Source organism: Acipenser ruthenus, chromosome 20, assembly GCF_902713425.1.
Source record: "Acipenser ruthenus chromosome 20, fAciRut3.2 maternal haplotype, whole genome shotgun sequence".
In the NCBI taxonomy this organism is placed as follows: domain Eukaryota; kingdom Metazoa; phylum Chordata; class Actinopteri; order Acipenseriformes; family Acipenseridae; genus Acipenser; species Acipenser ruthenus.
The window spans coordinates 19,534,820-19,554,411 of NC_081208.1; the positions used below are offsets into that span (position 1 = coordinate 19,534,820).

Consider the following 19,592-nt stretch of genomic DNA (forward strand, 5'->3'; position numbering starts at 1 on the left):
GGATTTTAACTCCCTCCCTACCACCCAATACTCCCCACACAGCACACACCAATGCTCTGCCACACACCTACATTAATACACAATACATTTAAATAATAACAATAATAATACTAATAATACAAAATAAACACAGGGGCGGGGTGTACCCTGTCATACAGCTTTAAATTGATAACTGCATTATTTCTGTTAAATATGATCTGACCCCTAGATTTTTCACTTGTTTTTGGATTATACTGACATTGCTTTGGCTATTAAATCAAAAGCTTCTTTTTTTAAGTTTCTTAAATAATATTTTGTTTCCATTTAAAACGTCTGCAGTGCACTTTGGCTCACGATAGATGGTCAAACCTGATTGGCCCAACATTATTTTCCAAATTTTTCCAGTCAGTGTGGGCTCAACTATAAAGATGCAATTTGCTCTTATCCCTGGTCTTAAAATCCCCAAGTAACAGTAAAGCTGCGCCACTCCATTAATCATACTAGCAATTATACAGAGGACATGTGCAATTTAAACTAACAGCAACACTTTCCAAATCCCAAACTGAAACACAAACAGCACCAAAATTAAAGCTGGCCTAGTTATTTATCATCAGAAGAAAAGAGAGGTGACAAAAGTTTCCATTTATCACCCAATAAAATGAAATGACTGCTGTTAAAATGCATAATAATGTTAAGCAAATGCAAATTAGCCTAATATTGCTGTGTTTTGTGCCTGCTGCTGAAAAAGAAAATTATATAAAAGAAAAGGCATTTTTGGGAAAATAAACAGATCGCATGTTGTGGCGGAGTGTCCCGCCCCTATTATTATTTGTATTATTATTTGTATTATTTTTTGCGGCGCGGATAAAAGCGCCGCGTCTTTTATTATTATATTTAAAAACGTGTGCAGACTCTGGCCGAGGGGTAATAAGATAATTAACAACTAGTTAACCCCTCGGCCAGAGTATAAGAACCGGCAGCTGTCCGTTCTGCAGAGGTTGGGTTGTAGAGAGGAGTGTACGGGAGAGCGAGAGCATATAAAATTAACAATTGCTAAAACGTGCTGGATTAGCCAGCACGTCACTTACTTGTTTGTCTGTCTGATTCATTTGGCCCTCGTGCCCTTTTGTTTTGTTGTTTTGTTAAAATCATTTGTTTTGTTTATTTGTTTGTTAATAAATTACGCTGAATGCAATTGCATTCAGCTTCACACGCTCATCCAATGTTTTGGCTACAGCTACTTCCTGGTCCGTGACGTCACCACACCGAGCCATCCTGTCACACATGTACATCCATTTTTATTTTGCGTTAATTGAAATCTGAATAAAAAAAATGCTGAACATCTGCATTACCAAGTTATATGTTCCCGAAATGCTTTTTCACAGATAAACAGGAATTTAATCAGGCTCCTGCAGAATTGCATCAGATTTACATAATAATTTAGTTATAATTACAAAAGCTTTCTTCCACAGTGAGACTTGACCCCCCTCATTTCACCCCTAATAAGCTTGCATGTGGTTGTTAATAACAACATGAAGCTGTTTTATAGCTTCAGAAGCAACAACAAACTTATGCACCAGCAATCTAAAATCCTTTTTTATCAGTTTACAGTTTGTCTGTTTGTTTATGTGGTCAGGTGATACAATAGGCCTTAATTAGCTGTGTGACAGTTATGGGCAACTATTCAGAAAACCACCTTGAAAAGTGGAACTCTGGTCTCAGAGTGGGTCAGGATGGATGAATATTTGTGCAATGCATTGTGACAAGAAACAAATGTCCTACGGTACCCCAAATCACAAACATCTTCAACACTGGACAAGACACACTGTTTATACTTAAATGTGGTTACCATATGACTCCATGTACACAAGGACAGTTTGCCACAGTTCAAGCTTTTCAGCTCACATCGCAATGCATTCTTGTACCTTTCACAGCAGGACTGCACTTACCAGAATGCATTGGGGTGTCTCAAACTGTCCTATTGTACATGGAGTCATATGGTAACCCTATCTGCAGAGGCCTTCCTATTTCTTATTTTAGATTGGTACCCAGTGGCTGGCTGTCAGAAGCCAGCAGGCCATGGATCCCTACAGATCCATAAAATAATTAATCAGCTCTGTGAAAGTAGTGATCAATCACATTCATGATTCTGGGTGATGCTGTGGGTAGACTTCTACCAGGAGCAAGCAAGGAATTCCAACACAGAACAACGGTCAATCAAAACACTGTTCTCTCTTTAAGAAATTGCAAAGAACGTCCTCCAAAGTAAGTTTTCTCATGCATTAAAACCTTGGCTTCTAGCCACATTCCGTTGATAATAGCCCATCCTGTCCAGGTAAGTATTGCAGCAGTAAAAGTTAAGGAACTGCACAACTTTGTTAGCCCCAGGGGTCTAGTTTGTACAAAAATTCAGATCAATAAAATAAAGAAAGGTGAAAAGGGTGGACATATTGCATTTTTATTGACGCACAACTGGGGTTAATTGTTGTAGCAATACGTTAGCTGTAGGACTGTAAATACAATGAAGATACCAACGTGTTTAAAATACCAGAAACAGTACACTTAACTGTAAAGATACCTGTTGGAGGGAAGTGTAAATGCAGGTACAAGTACAGTGCATTAAATGCATATTTTTCTGATTTTAATTAAAGAAACAGCTGATTGTGATAATGATTCAGAATTCCAGGCTAATATATATATATATATATATATATATATATATATATGCAACATCATCAAGGAACACAAGTGGTAAAAAGGAATATAAACCATAAAAACTTTAGCATGCGTTCATTGCTTAATAACAGCAGACTGATGAGAGAAGTCTTCTATCAGTGTATTGGCAAGTATCAGTTACTTTTTTTACTGAAAGTATTACTTCTTGACCACCCTTCACAGTTTTGCAGCTGTAAATAGTTTTTACTTTATTGCATTGTATCCAAGTTGGGGAAAAAAAAAAAGATTTATCCAAATGGTTTTTAATATCTCAGTTTTGCCAAGGGTTGTATCTGAGAACTTTAAAAAACAATCTGTCTGTGCAGTCTTGAGTTATCAAAACATTCAAGGTTTTGGCTAGGCCTTAGCTATCCTTTATGCTTCCCAGAGTATAATATCTATCACACTAGGGATAAAAAAGCATTTCCTAACTGTGAGACAGCATTAAACTCAGCAGGACCACGACAGAATAGGAGTTTAGTTAATTTTCTTACTTTTCTTGGAAGTTTGAAAACATTTCTTTATGGAAAAAAAAATGGGAACATTCCAATTTAGACACTCCATTTTGTTCTGTTTAATGCTACAGCAAATAAAATACAAAAGACTGTTCCAGTTATTACAAACAGATTATTCATATTCCATATGTTCAAACCTTGTAACACGTTTTACTATACTGCGTTGTGTATTTTTAAGTCATTAATTATTATATAAAAAAGTTACAGGTATTTGGCGCTGTGCATCAGTTAAAGGCTGATCAATCACGACATGTTTCTTTCTGTTCCTGCGAGTCTTACTTGTTTTCCTTGGCGCTCAGAGCTATGAGCACATTTGTTCTTGGAAGATGCTTTTCTCATATTAAAAATAATTATTTCCCTGAAAAAGGCCATTAAAGCCTGCAGCCTTCCTCACTATTTACAGGCCACTTCAAATCAAATACAATATATTACAACAAAGGATGCGTGTGTTGGCTGGGGAGGGGTTTCAAGTGTGTGCTTTCACCGACCCAAGAATCGAGAAATATGATGTAGGTTTGATATTTTCCCTGGTAGTCACATGGCATCCAAGGGCAAGCCCTGGGCTGAAGCCTGACAGGTCTTATAGTGGCGCGCAGATAGCTTTGGCTGTCCCAGGCAAGAGTCCAGGATACGGACAAGTCTGCCTTACTGGACGCGCCTACTCCCCTGGCCATACATTCGGGCCAGCAGTGGAGGAGATCCTGCAATGCTCCCACCAAGAATGGGAGGTGTCCCGACAAGTGGCCTCGATGCTCCCTCCCCGCTGTGATCCAGACGGTTCCGATTCCCACTGCGCCGTGTGGCAACCTGAGGCATCGCCTTTAGGCTTCTGCAGCAGCTAATAACCGGGCCCGACCTGAAGGATGGGGAAACGCTGTACGTGGGGCCCCAGCGCAACAGCGCTCCGGGAGGCAGGTCCAATGCCGCCTAGACAGTCTCCAAAGCAGGCTCCACCCCAGCCTCAGCAGCCCCAACAGGGCCCCTGAAGGCTTGCGGCCTCAGAACCATCCCATCTCACAACACCAGCTACAATACTGGTGCAATTGCACCTCAGACTCCTGCAGTTCCGCACGGGCCCGCCTCCCTTTCAAGGGGTATTTTCACGTCTGTATTCATCCCGCACACAGGAAATATCTTCGCTTCGCCTTTCAAGGAAGCGTCTTTGAGTTTTCCGTGCTGCTGTTCTTCCTCTCCTTACCCCCTGCATGTTCTCAAAGTGCGTGGATACCATCCTAGCCACCTGTCAGACGACAGAGTGGCTGCCATTCAGAAATGTCTAACCCTGTTTCAACAGGGATCGACAGTACAATTGGTGTTGTGTCAGAAATTACTGGGTCTGATGGCAGCAGCTTCATCAGCCATATAGCTGAAGTTACTCCATATGCGCCCAATTCAAGCTTGGCTCAGTGCCTTCCGGCTACATCCCAAACGCAACAGATACCATCGGCTAACCGTGTCTCACGTATACTGGGAAGCTCTGCACTGGTGGAGGCAAGCCTCTCACCTGCACGAAGGCGTAAGGATGGGAGTGATCCACAGCCGTCAGGTGGTGACGATAGAAGCATCCAACTCGGGTTGGGGTGCGGTCTGGGCAGGCAGAGGAGTCTGCGGGTCCTGGTCGGGTCGCTGGACATCCCTGCACATACATGCGCCGGAACTGCAAGCATTCCACCTCGCTCTCCAGTATTTCCTTCCAATGCTCCAGAGGAGATATGACCTTGTCCCCATGTTGAAAGGACCCTGGGTCATGCCCTCTCATAGCAGCGACTGTCCCACTGGATTGTGGACACAGTTTCGATTGCATATACTAATGCCGGCTACCTCCACCTGGGAGGGTGGCCACGCACGTTACCAGAGGAGTGGCTATGTCATGGGCCGTCTTTAGAGGAGCCTCATTGAATGATATTTGTACTGCAGCTAGCTGGGCTACTCCGCATACATTCACCAGATTCTACTGACTCAACGTGGCAGATTCCTCAGTGCCTTCATTAGGCACAAGGATCCTTGAAGTTGCACGCTCACGCCACAAACATTGGTTTGGCGGTAGCGAGACGTCCCTCGTCTGCTGTCTCCGCTCACGCTCCCAACAAAGCTTGGGAGGTCGCATCACTCGCATTCATGGGTTTGACGCAAAAAAGAACATGATCTCCGCGGAGTGACTACATATTCCCTCAGTAGGTGGGACCAAGGACGTCACTCCCCGGCGGGGCCTATCGGCAGCTCTGACATAAAATGCTCAGTAAATACCTGACCTGTGGCAGGCATATCCCAAAAGTATTGTTGTTGGTCGTCTTCTCTTTTAGAGAACTGGGGTTACATCCGTAACCTCTCGGTTTATCGCCATCCATATTTTTCGTTTTTTATTATAACAATTGTTTTATTCCGCTCAGAAAATGGTCCTTTGCCCTTGCTTCAAAACAGACCTCAAACTCAACAACAATCAAAACAGCTGTATCAGTCACACCACAGCTTCTGGTGGTCGCCAGAACGAGCATGTTCACAGGTGAGCGATCCTGCTCAGCTCTACAAGCATCAATCCAGTGTGCCGGCCAATCCAAAACAAGAAACATCTAACAGAAGGGAACATCATCAATATGATAAATGAAACATGTCAGCTAGCACCTCAGGCGTCCGTGTGAAAGTGCAGCTCCGTCTTCTCTGCAATCACACTGTGCATATTCATACCGGACACAGTGCACACCTGCTGTACAAATTACACCACCAGCCAGTTATCCTACCCCCAGGAATATAAAAAAAACCCTGTAGCCCCCAACTTAGTATTCCATAACTGGTTGGTTGATTTTAGCTCTAGGGGAAGAACTTTTCTGGTTTTACTGGATTCACTTCAAAAGATCAGAAGATGATGCAGGAAACACAAAAGTTTCTGATACCCATTAACCCATTTACAAACTGCAAGGCTCGCCATTTGTTATTTTGCATACCAGTAATAGCAGAGAGTCATTATTTCCAAAAGTTTGCTTAAGAACATAAGAAAAGTTACACACATGAGGAGGTCATTTAGTCCATCGATGCTTGTCCGGTTGCTAATATTGAATTGATTCCAGGGCCGCATCCAGTTGGCCCTTGAAGGATCTCAAGTGAATCAGCAGAAACAATGTGGTTTGGTAACTTGTCACCCACTCAGGGAGAAGAAATACATCCAACCCTGCATAAAGTATGTTGTTAATTGCACCAATGCGTTATATCATATATGATGATGAGAAGAAAAGGTTAATCTAAGCCTGTCACTGTCTACGCTTTATGCAACAACTGCTTAGTATTATTATTATTATTATTTTTTTTTTTTTTTTATTTATTTATTTGCAGATGCCCTTACCCAGGACGACTTACAGTCGTAAACAAAAAATACATTTAAAAAATCACAGTACAAGTATTAATACATTCAAGAGCAAGATAAAATACAATGACTTCAGTTCTAGTAAGTAAACTCTGGATGCACTCACTCTACAGTAGCATGAGAAGAATGTGTAAAATGAAAACAATGGAGTGAATATCAGCCTTAATCTACTGCTCATTCATCACCTGTGTGTTAATTATATGCCGAGCAGTCTGCTACTGGCACTAAATAGCAGAGGTAGCGTTGTTATCTGATAATTGTTAGGGCAAATACAGGACAGCCTGAGAGCTCCAAAAACTGTTACTGCATACCCTAAAATGTACTAGATAGACAGAGCTCCTAGGGTCTACAAAGAATAGAGGAACGCTTTTTCTATTGCAAAAAGGGCAGCAGTGTGGAGTAGTGGTTAGGGCTCTGGACTCTTGACCGGAGGGTCAGGGGTTCAATCCCTGGTGGGAGACACTGCTGCTGTACCCTTGAGCAAGGTACTTTACCTAGATTGCTCCAGTAAAAATCCCAACTGTATAAATGGGTAATTGTATGTAAAAATAAATAAATAATAATAATGTGATATCTGTATAATGTGATATCTTGTAACAATTGTAAGTCGCTCTGGATAAGGGCGTCTTCTAAGAATTAAATAATAATAATAATTGCTAATGCTACTGTCTACAGTGTACCTTGACTTTCTGGCCTCATTAGCTGACTGTAAAGGTCGTATAACAGCTGATTATATTGGGATTTTCTCCATGTACCACAGTCTGAAAGCCTTTTAGAAATCAACGCACTGAGTCTGGCCTACCAAGCAACTCCTCAGTGGGTTTCTGATTATATACAGCATTTCCATGCAGAGTTAATGGATCATTGCTTGTAATAGAGGCATGAATGTACTGACCTGAATTATGCTCTGCTTTTCCAAATATTTGTGCTACTCTTCCAACCACAAAGTAATACCAATAATATTTATTTCAAGTCATTTCAAATATTTTGTCAACAAATACGAAAAATGTATTTGTATGCTAATAGCATTTACACTCATGAACTATGACCCGGGTTCATCCTTTAGTTGCTCAACTGAACCCATTCCAGATCATGGAGGTCAATGGTATTTTTTATTTTTTATTTTTTTGGCAAATGTCACTTATTTCTTATGTATCAAACACATATTTTACCAGCAGAGTACACTTTTCAGGTTTCATCAGGCTTTCAGTACATTAGTAGCTTAGAAAAAAAAAAAAACATCAAAAAATATAACATACATTTACCTTTTTTTTAAGCTCTATCTGCTTGCCACTTTGAAGTAATAATAATACACATGATGGACAATTACATGATTTGCCTTCGTGGTACTATAAACTGTGAAACATGAGGCACAGTAAAGGGACAGTTGCACAGTCCTGCAGTGAATTACTGGAACAGACACAAGCTTTGCTCTCTTATGAAACACTCACATAAACTGAGAGGCAGATTCATGCTTTTAAATGCCATCATACCATATCAAAATCAGAAATACTCCGGATTAACATACAAATACACATTACTTTTATATTGGCACTGTAGTAAAACAGAATGCTAAAATAATTATTTTGACATCTCCATATATCCACACAATCTGATACTCCCAATACCTTATGATAAAGCACAATGAAATCACATCATAACTGGATAAGGTTAATGCCATGCTCTGTCAGTAATCTTCAATCTGGAAAAATCTGAACACCTCCCTCTATTTTTTCCCCAGTGTCTATTAAGACCATTCATTTATGTTTATTGTTGCACCTGAAAGTTAGAACAGACCTAAACACCAAATACAACCTGTCAAACAAACAGTATTGTCCCATTCATTTTTAAATCATTATACTGTAGCCTCGGATAAAGACAAAATAACCGAGATCCACTCAACCCAAAGAAACCATAACATGGCTTCTGGCCATGGTTCATCTCTCATCTGGGCTCTAAGATATAGATCAGATTCCTGGCCTCACACGAATGCATGTCCAGTCTTCCACATTCATGGTGTCGTGACCTGACACTGACCTTAGTCTGTCAGTGGCAATGCAGCATGAGTCAATGCACATGTGAGAAATGCAGCCTACATTATGCCCTATATTTTCCATTATGGGCAACTTGCAGGCAAATTGCCCGCTCCATAGCAAATATATAAAGTGGCAAACTTGTCCACAGTAGGAAAATCGGGCCCTATGTCTTTACAGAACCTTTCCAGTTTTTATTTTGAAATGCTATGGATGTCAATGGGATAAGATGCACTGTATAGCATCAGCAAAGTTGATTCTATAGTAAGTCAAGTGTCAAACAAAAATAACAATGGATAGACAATTAAATATAATCTCCGCTTACCGGCAAACAAGAGACAGTTTTGCAGGTCAAGTGTCATTTAAAAAATAACCAACATAGGCAGCACGCACAGTTATATTAAAACAGACCAAAATGAATGAACAGCATAAAGTCAAAAGAAAGCTACATGGAATTCACCATCTTGAAGCTATTTTATGAAGAATCGTGAACTGTATTTACAGTAGTTGTATAAATATTTAGATTTCTCACAGAAAATGAATGTGGTTTTACATAATAACAAATCAAACTTGTATATTTAGGTTACTACTGAAGAAAGATATTAGTGTGTTCCCTATTGAGATAATATGACCCAATCTTTTTTTTTTTTTTATCCAGATATACTTTTGCACAGCCAACTTCCCCTCACATCTTGATATCTGCTGATTCACATTTGCTGATGTCACCGTGAGACCTGCTAAATGCTGCTACTCTTGTTGTTGGTCAGTTTTCTGGAAATTCAATGGGATTCTATGTGTTTTCAGGAAATTGAAACCATTTTGTTTCCTGCATTAATCTGCATTTCAGACATAAATCACATTTCCAATATATAGACAGATTCTAATATGACTTTCGGTTAGCAAAGTTAATTTTAACACATTAAAAAATAACAGTTTGTTGAGGATGACTGGGGGTGTTTAATCTCTTTGTTCACATCAGTACGCAAGAGAAGGGAGCCTCAAGTGTATCTGCTTATCAGCTGCTCAGTCAGGCACCATTGTGGGCTTCCTCTAGGCGGCTTTCTCCCTGGAAGGACCACCCTCTAACAATGCAAGCTTGTATGTCATCCTCTCTTGAATACACAGCCTATTTTAAGCAAACACTGGGATGGGAGCCAAGTTATATCAAATTGTGTGTTGCAGCACAGTCCACAGGAACTCGGATTTAAACCACCTTTGCAATTTGGCACCCAAACATGTTGTGCAGTCGGCCGGCTAGCATGTTCTTCACTTCTTTTCTGTTGTAGCAGTTATAGCTCTGTGGACTGCCTCAAGATACTGTCCAGCTGATACCACAAGAATCCAGCTGTGTTAGAAGCATAATGAAAACAGATGATTCTAATTATATATATATATATATATATATATATATATATATATATATATATATATATATATATCAAGTGTGTTTGACTTGCAGGTCAGCTTCTACCATATATTAAAATAAAAACAATCTGTGGGCTGTTATAGCTTATATTGAATCTATGCAACTTATTGAAAAAATTCCTCTGTGTGCAGCACTATTAGGCTTTTATGTTGAAGAAAGTGGCAATAGGTTATACATTTGTATGCTTTTTTTAACCTTTTTTTGTTTTTAAGTCTAGCAGTTGCCTTCAAATGAGATTACTAGTAATAATGCAATAAATCACCAATGATTTGCTGAATTTTCCCATTCTCTGCAACCAACTGATCTTATGATCAAACTGTAATAAAACGTCACCACAGGTTTACAACATTTAGGCAAATGGCTTTTCAGAAAGAGCCACTGCTGTTCATTGCATAGCTTTTTAGGGCTTCAAATTATATGGTTCCTGGATGACATTTATCTGAAGACTAAAAGCTCCAACAATGGAAATTTACAAAGGTTAAAAAACAAGAGGGGAAAAAAGAAAACAAATCTCCAAAAGAAATGCTCCCATTACGTGTTGACGTATTCAACTTCAGCAATTCTGAATGAAGTCCAAGTTGAAGCCAGGCTCTCTCTTCACTGTAGTCCTCTGGGAATGTTTTGCAAACAAATGAGTTACAAAGCATACTGTACTTTTTTATTCAAATTATATATCCTCTGTATTGTATTCTTATGAATACAATTATTATTAAAGTGGGGTAAGGGTGAAGATAGGGAGGCTGACTGGATGCAAATGAAACAAAACTCAATGAACGATGCATTATGTAATGCAGGTGGTTATTTATCATAACGTATTAACTGGAGAGGTACTTATTATGCTGCATGCTGGGCATTCCTCCCGAGTTTCCAAACTTCATCAACTGTAATATATTCCAGGTTTTTAAACATCATATACATATTTACATCATTTTCGAGAACACAACTGAAGAACCCTTCTTGAAAGAACTGCTTCCAGTACAGTGTAGGAGCCATATCACTTCCAGTGGCAAGAGTCAGATATTTCAAACTGAGTTTTCACTGCAGCCTGGATGAAGAGAGAGCTTGCCACAGCAGGATACTGAAGCCCTCTCAATTTCCCTACGAGTGGCGGCTACTTAAGCTTCCCCACCCTGTGAGCATGCCTCAAACCTGGCCAGGAGGGCGATAAGGAAGCAGCTTAGTCCTCATGTCCGCCCGAGCCTCGGCATCGCTTTGTTTTTTTAATTCTAAAAAAAAAAAAGTGCCCATGCTAATTATGCTGGATAATGTTGTGGTTTAGAGATAAGGTGTAGTATTAAACTAAGAAAGCCTACAATCCAATGAGGGCTTATTACAGACCACCATAGCAGTTTCACTTGTGGCTGAAGTCAAATCCAGGCTTACGGGGTGAAAGGCAAGGACAAACTTTATTATTTTTTATTTTTTTTTAAAACAATAAAATATAACACAGTGGGAGAAAAGCAGCATAGAACAGAAAACAGTTATGCACTACAAGCCAGAGGGTTTGGAAAGGTATTTGTTGTAAATATTTGGTGGATCTAAAAGTTGCATATGGATGGGAAAGGTTATCTGCGTATTCCTCAGTTTTTGTGCCCTCAAGCAGGTCTCATTCCAGTTGTGTAAGCAGTATACTCGTACTGGATACACGTATAGAAAATACTTTATGTGTTTTCATGTTTACAAGGTTAGTGGGAGGCATGACTCAATCATGTTGCCCTTGGCTGCAAAACTCTCTCTGTCACCTCAAAAATTCTTTCCATCTTAACACAAGGGGCACATTTTTTTGAACCTTCATTAAAAATAAATATGCTAACTGCACAAATCTTTTTTCTAATAATTCCAAATCCACCCATAATTTGTACTTGTTAAGATTTTTACTGAATGGCATCAAGTTAATCTGAAAGCAACTACAGTAGGTACACATGTTTTGACTGATTTGTTTTAAGAGTCTTCTGGTGCAGATAGTGCCAGAACAATTGCTCTAACAGATGGCATATCAAAATTTGGTGTATGCAGATATTCTATTGTAAATTACTTGGCGACAACAGTACCTTGTTTCAAATGTTAAAATTATACAGCCAGACACTTCAGACAAGCTCTGTGTTGCTGTCAGATGCAATCAAGACAGAACAAGATTTGCATACAGATGGAGAGATCATAGATGCACAGTAAACTTTAAAAGTCTTGGCATGTAATGCTGGAACAAGCGCCTCAACAGATGACAACTGCAGGTTGGTTACATGTAAATATTCTATTGTAAGAGTGATGCACAGTAAGCTTTGTTTTCTTGCGAAGGTTCTGTGTTTATATTGTGAGGTAACAATATTTTCCAAGACCGTAGGCAAATGTTCTCCAGTCTGCCTCCAACAGTGAGGGACTCATGTATCGACTATTTGAAGCCTGCAGAATGCAGAGCCCTTAAGGCAAGACTGCTAAATTCCATTCAGTTCTAAGAATTCTGTACCTTCTGAACATACATTCAATTGCTTCAGTGATTTCACTCCTCACCCTCCAAAACAGGTAGTTTACAGCAAAGTCATTAGTAGGCTACCAAATGTTTTTTTTTTTCTTTTTTCTAGCAGTTCAAATTAGTGAAACTGTTCATTTTCTCTTCTTGCAGTTTTAAAAGCCACCTGCAGGTGCTAATTGTTTTTTGTTTCTTTCAGAATTAATTACTGGAAGTGCAGCAGTTGGGAGGCCTGAAGCCTGAAGAGGTCAAGTGAATAACCAAAGGTCATGCAAAGACTAAGATTCTGTTGGAACCATTAGACCACAGTGCCTCTTGTTGTTAATTGATAACACTGCAGACCCGAACATTCCTAACTGTTTACCACCTGAGCGCTGATGGAGCAAACATAGAAAAATGACTAATTACAGACAATAGCATATCTGGTTATAGGGAAAATAAAGAAAGCCATTAGGTTGTAAAAAAGTATGTACTTCCTTTTATTGCAGCACATCAATGACTCTTGTGCAGCACCTTATGCTTTTCGAAAAGCATGACACTCTAAAAATAACTTCAAAATCTTGTGAGAGTTTTTGTAGTCTTATTATTAAAAACTTGTATATAGAAATTGCCTCTGATCCAGATTTAATGGCATACAAATTAGGAATCCAGCATGAGAACCCATACCTCTCATTGAGATCCAAACTAAGGTTCTTCTGAGAGATCAGTATCCCATATTAGGATATTAGAGTTTGAAAAGAATGACACATGGTTGTCTTTGGTTAACTGATATACTAACAAGCAAAACAAACTCAATGTCCTAGTTTATTCTGGGAAACAAAATCTATGTAAGGTTACAATCTGAGATGTTTACATTTTATTCAGGTTGGGTTTGTACTTTTTTATTTCGTTGTTTTTGTTTTTTCAGTGTTCCCTGGTCATGGGTGTGAGTGTTTTGGACAGAAAAACTTAACCATGATACCTAAACCTTTAAAATAACAATAACATCTACTTTATCTTTCAAGAGCCTGCTATTTGATATTTCATCAGTCACCCGTTAAGCTTCAGAGGTTTCCCCCGTATTACAATGTCTGCTTTTAACAACGTTGTTCTGAATGACTGACTTCTATTGAATCACCAAATTACTTTCAAATTCTTTAGATCTATTTGCAAGATGACATCTCTAAAACTACAGTGTCCCACAATTAGCATTTGGACAATAATCAATTATTTATTATATTGAACATGATTAATGATAATTGTGTTTCAAAAAGAATAAGCACCATTGGGACACTGTAGTTTTAGATATGTCATCTTGCAAATAGGGGATGTTTTATTCTCTTCCGGTAAACAAAAAAGGTATACTGTACTTTTGTCTACAGTGAGATTCTGGGCAGGGCTAAACAAGTTTCACGTAATTGCATTCAAGTATTTCTTTCTTGTTCAATTAAGTATTAATTCTATTTTTTGTTGACAGCTGTGGTATGACATTATTTTTTAAAAAAAATCAGCACTCGAAAGCCAACAAACAAAAATAAAAAAGGATTGAAACATGATATAAGATAATCGTGATTACCATGATGTTAAGCGATAATCGATACCTGAAAATGACTGTCCAACCCTACACACCTCCATGTTCAACCATTCATTGCTGTTGAATACATGTATGTCTTGGAATGGCCTTTCCCTATTTTGCAACTTGGTACAGTCTGCTTCATACAGAAAGCAGAGCTTGTAGAGCAGTTTGTTTGGTAAAACAAAGGATTTGAAATAAAAGATATTTCACAGTGGTCCAGACATGTGTGATTACGGTATGTAAAGGTGAAAATGTTATGAAAGTGCTATCATTCCACAATGGATTATAACATTGTAGCTGCCCTTGCTATTGCTTTTGTAGTACCCCTGCGTTGTCATTGAAGATTATTTAGAAATGGAGTTAGAAGGAATTAGAAGGTATTTCTAAATATGTGTACAAAACCAGGGTTCCTTTTTCCTTTACTAGGCCAGCTTTCGCAAGCTCGTACATGTAGCTTGACACCTAATCGGCATTGACACTTTTAAAAGGGAATGCTCTAACAGGTAGTGAAGGAGGGGATTGTAAAATAATCTGTCAGTCGGAGTAAACAGGAGGATTTGACAGAAAGGGGCTGTGGAAACCCAAAAGGGAATATTGAGCCAGAGTGTGAAGGACTGAGCACCTGCCTGCTGAGCAGCACAGGCTTGCCAAGACGCAATTTAATTTGTATTACATTTCATTTAAAATGCACTACAAGCTAATGAATGAATTCAGCAGAACGTACCTTGAAAACCAGTGCTTTATGCTGAACAGCACATGCACTTCAATTATGAAAGGCTGTTTAGTGCCTTCCCTCAAAGAAAATGTCTCGATTTATATAAATCTGTTCTTTTCTCAAAAGGAATGCTAAGCAAGGTTTTAAAATTAATCAGACCATGTGACCCACAGTAAAGTTACCAGGATGCAGCAGTTTGTCTATATGCATTATATTCTAAATGTATAAATGTTAAAATGGGGTTTTGTTTGTCCCAAAACCACTAGATTTTTTTTGTGAAACCTTCCCAAAATGAACAGGGTGGAGGGATGACTTTAAACAGGTTTTGCCTGGACAGCTGGAAGCCCTGAGTTTGGCTCTAGTTCATTTGTATTGGATGTCAATGACTGGATCTTGCACATTTTAATTAAAGCTCTTTGGATTTCTAACATTAAAACTGGGATCATATATCTAGAACTGTGTCACACATCTCATCTCAATGTGCAAATCAACCAATAACAGTATAAATACACAGCCCAGTATACTGTATATTCTTTATATCTATTGTGTGTTGCCTTTTAATTTAGTTTTTCACAAACTGTTCATGCATAAGTGTTATGTGGAGCATTATGTGTGTGTGTGTGTGTGTGTGGGTGTGTGTGTGTGTGTTTGAGTGAGTGTGTGTGTGTGTGTGTGTGTGTGTGTGTGTTTTTAGACTAGAAAATAACTTAAGGATCAGGGTGGTGCTTTTAGGTGCCTGAAATATCAGGGCTGTGTTTGTCTTTTCTCACTGAGGAGCTATTCTATCAACACGCCTCCCACAAGAGTGATGATTAGCTGGTGAGCTGAGAGGTACAGGTATTAAAAACAGAATAACTCCTTTGTATCTGATGTTTCAAACCCATGTGCTGATAAATGCCATTATGGAAAGCGGTCTCTTTGCTCTATTGCAAAACAGCAAGAGGAAACCATTGGGTATTTACACTGAACTCGTCCACCTGTTTTGTGAATTTAACTAAACTATGTCTTGTCTGAAACACACTTAGAAAGTAATCAGAAAATTCCCAAGTCTGCATTGTATACCAATCTAGAAGATCATGTGACGTGCAATGTGATCCAACAGACCTACATCTATGGCCAAGAGTTTTGCATCATCCTATAGAATGAACTAATTTTGCTTCAATCGAATGAAATCTGCTGAATAACGTTACGGTAACATATTGAATTACTTACTGCTTTGTAGTTTTCCATATACTCAACGAAAAAATTGACAAAAATTGAAAACCGTGACACTTTCGAACCGATCATACGTTCGACCGACTCGCCCCTCAACACAATGGCTGCATTGACCAACATGTCCATTATGAGTCTCCTGGGTGTTCCTGGAATGGCAACGTTTGCAGAAAGCACAACTCCAGTTACAAGTGGGTCATGATGGACCGATCCCACAGCCATGTGCAATGTATTGAAAGACAAGCAACAGAGGTGCTACGACGGCCCAAATCACACACATATTCAACACTTGACAAGACACACCTATTTATTGAGGCCATTATAATACCTCTGAAATTGGAGGAAATGTGATGATTTTACCATTGTGGAGACATGGACCAGCACAATAAATATAACTAAAGGAAAGTGCATGTTAAATAAAAACTAAAACTAAAACTAAAATGAAAACTTGAGCAGCGCTCAATCAAAGCCAGTACAGTTTATACTTGGTATGGCTTACCTTAACCGTTCACCTTCAAAAAGTGTAAAGCAACTGGGGATTCTGTCAATAACCAGCTTGAATAAGCCCTCTCTTGGAGTTCGTAAACCCTGTGAAATAATAAAAAAAAAAATTTAGGTAGGGTACAAGTATATGTTAATGGTCAGAATAATTTACTCAGAAACTCCAGCACAAACAGTGGATACAGAAACTCAGCATTAGGAATGACAGATTCCGGCCTACTACAGATACTTTAAATGCTGGCCTGTAATACCTACAGTAGTGGTGTCAGGGTGTTATTGCTAAAGTAAAAATCATCCAAAAGAGCAGAGCAGTTCAATATGTTTCACCAGTATGATTCGAGCCCAGGTCAGTGGAGTATGAGTGTCTTTGTTGGGGGTTGATATGTCCGTTTTCAAAGCAATATCTGTTTCAAAGTGTATTTTATTTAGATGTACAGTATTAAATGCAAGAGGCTGTCATGTAGCAGAAGATCTTGTGATGAATAAATAACCGACATGATAAAGAGGAGCAGATTGACTTAAAAGTGCCAGCAGTGCATGTTCTATCATATGAAATATGTAAAGCATGTTGGTGCATTTACATTGTTTTCCACTGGGTAAACAGTTTTCTTCTCATGTCAGATGAGGACCAAGTCAAACAGTTGATCTGACCCCTGTCTACTCTGTATCCCCTCAGTGTCAGGTCAATGACAGGTTACTTATGGAGACTGAACTATTCTTCCACCTTTGTGACCTGTTGAAAGGCATGGAGTCTTGACTTTCAACAGTTAGAAAAGCCCTTTCAGTGGTAATATATTATGTCAATTTGATGTTTTAGCTGTAGCACTCTACACATGTTTACATTATGACCAGAGATACTTAAACATGTAAGTGCCCTATGCTTTAATTAATAGATACATAACTGCTTTTATAAAGATTAATTTTAACTGCTTTGAGTTCCTTTGCTCCGTATTTAGTGGCTGAGCTTGTCACTGGCACAATGCATTGAACTGGATGAGGAAAAAATTACTTTAGTGTTAGGGGGGTTTGCTGGCAACAACATGGAACACAGTCTGGTATTGTGATCTCTAGCTTCCTACAAGTGAAGTGATGTACTGCTGTCTCATGCATTTTTAATCTTGAAAAGAAATATAAAATTAAATATTAAATAGAAATATAAAATTAAGGAGGCTGAGTGGTCCAGTGGTTAAAGAAAAGGGCTTGTAACCAGGAGGTCCCCGATTCAAATCCCACTTCAGCCGCTGACTCATTGTGTGACCTTGAGCAAGTCACTTAACCTCCTTGTGCTCCGTCTTTCGGGTGAGACGTAATTGTAAGTGACTCTGCAGCTGATGCATAGTTCACACACCCCAGTCTCTGTAAGTCGCCTTGGATAAAGGTGTCTGCTAAATAAACAAATAATAATAATAATAATAAAATGTGGACTTACATGTTTATTAATAACAGGCAACAAACCTAAGAGCTGCAGATATGGGCTTGATAATGAGACTAGGCTAACATTAATAATAATATAATGATATCTTTATTTTTATATAGCGCCATCACACCATCACAAAGCGCTTTACAGAGGTAGGCTGTGAACTGTGCATTATATGCAGAGTCACTTACAATAGGACATTTACTAAATGAGACACTTACAATAAAACATGCAACAAGATTTATACCTGCACAAATACAGTAAATCAAAGTAAAAGGCAATAACTGTTTTTAAATGAGGTTTTTGGACATTATCTCATTCTTGGCACGCTAAGAGATTTTAAAATCCCATAACTCATTTAAAAATGTTTTTCATTAAACTAAAATGGAAACTTTGTAACAATTAAGTTAGTTTCATATTTTGTTTCGTATCCAAACAGCAATAAAAAATATTGAAAAGTATTATTCAAGTTTGCTGCCGAAGTGGGTTTATAACAAGTAGTTATAGGAAAGATAAAGAAAGTTTGAAATCCCTGTTCTTGGTATCTTAACCCTACGAGTAATGGGACTATTTGCATTAGATTACATAAGATAATTGACAAGAAAATGTAAAAATGGTTAAACACATGGAAGTTATTTTCTAAAGAGCAATAATCTGCCACTGTCAGAGCTAATGAAATAAATGGTTGCGTGTAATTGCTTTCAGTTTAGAGCTCCTTTCTCTTCAATAGAATAAGACATTATGCCTTAACATAAATAACAAAAATAAAATGGAATTAAATCTGAATGTTTTTAAATTCTGTTATTTCCAGAGATTGCCCAATAACTGAGGCATCTGTTCTTTAGACAAAAAACCTGCTTTGAAAACCATATTGAATTAATACAAATCCAGCTACCACTAGATGTTTAATTGTGTATCCCAATAGATTTAATTAACATAGAAAACAATTTGGCAATTAAAACAATGTAAATAGTAAGCAATTTTCCTATTTGTTATGTTTACATCAGTAAACTGCATTACAAGATTGTGTGCAAAATGCCGAGTGTTTATTTAAAAGAAAATTATATAACCGTGGGTCTGACCTCCATATATTTATAATCTGCTGATACTACAGTGGTTCACACAAACACATTTTGCACCATGACAAAGAAAGTACTGTTAAGAGAAAATGTATTAATCTTCTTATCGACCCAAAGATCTCAAACGAACATGTCTGCAACATTTTGCGTTCAGCTGATGAATACACATTCAGTATGTTTCTACAATCTGTCATCAGCTCTGAAATGTTCATATCATGGCACCCATATTCATAATGTAGACTCTTATGCATGCATCATCTATGTCTGTCTCTCCATCTGTCACACTGCATTGTGAACACGATTAATGTCTTGGGCTTCAGTCCCAATTCTCAAAGTTGTTACCAGGCATACAATCAAAATTATTGACATAGGGAGTGATCTTGTTTTTTGCCAGATTTACATCATCATGGGATTAAGCACATATATCGGTGCCCGGTATTTATTTTTGCAGGTGTGTGGTGTAATCTAAGGCTTTAGGATTGTAGCATCTCAAATATTTTGAGGAGTATGCATTCTTTACTTATTTTTATATTTTTTTTGGGGGGGAGGGGATTCACTTTCTGTGCCAGGACACAGAGTAATTGCTAGAAAAGCAATTCTGTGAGGTATAGACATAAAGG

The 19,592-nt window shown here is 38.5% G+C and overlaps 1 protein-coding gene across 1 annotated transcript in view; it reads right to left on the reverse strand.

The window, feature by feature from the left end:
- The window catches only part of LOC117425843 (zinc finger protein 469-like), a 231,084-nt gene that overhangs the window by 176,690 nt on the left and 34,802 nt on the right, over positions 1–19,592 (reverse strand). The window contains exon 3 of the mRNA XM_058993604.1: positions 16,475–16,563. The gene's annotated coding sequence lies outside the window, so the exon portion shown is untranslated. The remainder of the gene's footprint in view (positions 1–16,474; positions 16,564–19,592) is intronic.